This window comes from Mus caroli, unplaced genomic scaffold (assembly GCF_978045245.1).
Source record: "Mus caroli unplaced genomic scaffold, Mus_caroli_1 scaffold_8, whole genome shotgun sequence".
NCBI classification, from domain to species: domain Eukaryota; kingdom Metazoa; phylum Chordata; class Mammalia; order Rodentia; family Muridae; genus Mus; species Mus caroli.
In genome coordinates, this window is record NW_028227263.1 from 138211111 (window position 1) to 138213990 (window position 2880).

At 40.2% G+C, this 2880-nt stretch overlaps 1 pseudogene; it reads left to right on the forward strand.

Moving 5' to 3' along the window:
* Nucleotides 1-445: 445 nt before the first annotated feature.
* On the forward strand, nt 446-2385 carry LOC110287678 (ATP-dependent RNA helicase DDX3X pseudogene; annotated as a pseudogene).
* Nucleotides 2386-2880: the final 495 nt, after the last annotated feature.

Genomic DNA, 2880 nt, shown 5'->3' on the forward strand with positions numbered 1-2880 from the left:
CTAGAAATTAGAGAAGGGGTTTCTTAGTCATTCATGGTTTAGTTACCACCACACTGTCCTGAAACAAGTAAGTAACTTTCACCCATACAACAAGTCTTGAGGCACAAAAAATTAAAACATGAAAGTAGCAGATGAAAATGTTGGAATGAAAAATGGTTATATATAAGCAAAGTATATGACACATGCAAGTACATGATACATGCATGTAAGAAAACTTAAGAAAATAATAAATTAAAAAAATTAAAAGCCAGATGTTCCATTGCCTATAATGTCAGCACTGTAATGGTAGAGGAGAAGATCAGTGGCTGCACAGTGCACTTCAAGATGGCAGTTTTCCCATGAGAGGGCCTTTGTGTTAAAGCCAGAATTTGTTCAGCAGCAGAAGACTCCAAATTTTCACTACTCTTCAGGGATAAGTCATGAGGCAGTGGACAATGTGTTCAGGATGGACCAGCATTTTGCTGGCTTAGACCTGAACTCTTTGGATAATCAGACTGGAGGAAGTACAGCAAGTAGGCTTTATATCCCTCCTCATTTAAGTAACAGAAAAGCTACTAAAGGATCCTATGGCAAAGGCATTTTAAGATGGAGGTCTAGTAAAGATGAGGATTCATACAGAAGTTTTGGATCATGGGGTGACACAAGAGGGAAGTCTAGCTCCTTTGGTGATCATGGAAGTGAATCAAGGGAAAGGTTTGATGATTATGGACGGGGAGAATATGTTGGCATTCGCAGCTGAGAAGCTAGAAGTGGCTTTGGCAAATTTGAAAGAGGTGGGAATAGTCACTGGTGTGACAAATCAGATGAAGAAAACTTGTCAAAGCCACTCCCACCAAGTGAACACTTGGAACAGAAGCTCTTTTCTGGAGGCAATACTGGGATTAACTTTTAGAAATATGGTGACATCCCCATTGAACAACAGGTAACAACTGCCCTACACACGTTGAAAGTTTTGGTGATGTTGAGATGGGAGAAATGTTTATGGAAAACATTGAGATAACTTGTTATACTAGCCCAACTAGAGTGCAGAAATATGTTATTCCTATTATCAAAGAGAAAAGAGACTTGATGGCTTGTGCTCAAACAGTCTCTGGAAAACTGCAGCATTTCTCTTGCACATCTTGAGTCAGATTTATGCTGATGGTCCAGGAGAGGCTCTGAGGGCCATGAAGGAAAATGAAAGATATGGATGTTGTAAACAGTATCCAATCTCCTTGGTACTTGCACCAAGGAGAGAATTGGCAGTGCAGATCTATGTGGAAGCCAGAAAATTCTCATACTTATCTAGAGTCCGTCCTTGTGTGGTTTATGGCGGTGCTGTAATTGGTCAGCAGATTTGAGACTTAGAATGTGGATGCCACTTGTTGGTAGCCACTCAAGGACATCTAGTGGACATGATGGAGAGAGGAAAGATTGGGTTCGACTTCTGCAAATACCCGGTACAAGATGAAGCTGACAAGATGGTAGATATGGGTTTGAATTTCAGATACATAGAATAGTTGAACAAGACACTATGCCTCCAAAAGGTGTTTGCCACACTATCATGTTCAGTGCTACTTTTCCTAAGGAAATACAGATGCTGACCCATGATTTCTTAGATGAGCACATATTTCTGGCTGTAGGAAGAGTTGGGTGTACTTCAGAGAACATCACACAAAAAGTGGTTTGGGTGGAGGAGATAGAGAAAAGGTCACTTCTACTTGACCTCCTAAATGCAACATACAAGGATTCCCTGACTCTAGTGTTTGTGGAGACCAAAAAGGGGGCAGATTCACTGGAGGATTTCTTATACCATGAAGAATATCCTTGTACCAGTATCCATGGAGACGGTCCTCAGAGAAATGGGAAAGAGGATCTTCACTAGTTCTGCTCAGGAAAAAGCCCAATTCTAGTGGCTACAGCAAGAGGATTGGATATTTCAAATGTGAAGCATGTTATTAATTTTGACTTACCTAGTGATATCAAAGAATATATGCATAAAATAGGTCGTACAGGGTGTGCAGGAAGCCTTGGTCTTGCCACCTCATTCTTTAATGAAAGGAATATAAATATCACTAGGGATTTACTTGATCTTCTTGTTGAAGCAAAACAAGAAGTGCCATCTTGTTTAGAAAACATGACTTTTGAACACTACTACAAAGGCAGCAGTCATGAACGTTCTAAGACCTGTATATTTAGTGGATAGTTTTGTGTCAGAGACTATCGACAGATTAGTGGTGTCAGCAGTCCCAGCTTCAGCAGCAGCTGTGCAAGCAGCATTCAAAGTGTAGAGGTGGCCATGACAGCAGCAAAGGATTTGGTGGAGGTGGCTATGGAGGCTTTTACAACACTGATGAATATGGAGGAAATTGTAACTCCCAGGGGGTTGACTTGTGGGGTAACTAAGCCTGCTTACAAAGTAGGTCATCCTGCCAAACAAGCTAATATGGAAACCACATGTAGCTTAGCCAGACTCTACCTTGTGTAGCTTCAAGAGCTTGCAGTGCATTACCAAATGTAACTTTCCACTGATATTTTTAAGGGATCTCAATGTCACAAGTAAAGATGGAAGGAACAATCAGCAGCCCTGTTCTGAAGGTGGTGTGAAGAACTCATTCCTGTAGTTTGGATTAACTCCCCTCCCACCTACTCCTATCCCAAACTGCATTTTTAATTTTGTGACTGAGGATCATCTGTTTGTTAATGTACTGTGCATTTATCTTTAGACATCTTTTTTATTTTGATGTACCATTGGCTCAGTAATGCTCAAGATTCCAATTGTTTTTGACAAAATAAATTTACTGAACTTGGGCTAAAATCAAACCTTGGAACAAAGGTGAGATACAACTTAACAGGAATCAATGATTCATTCATAAATAATATAATGGAAAACTCAAGTGG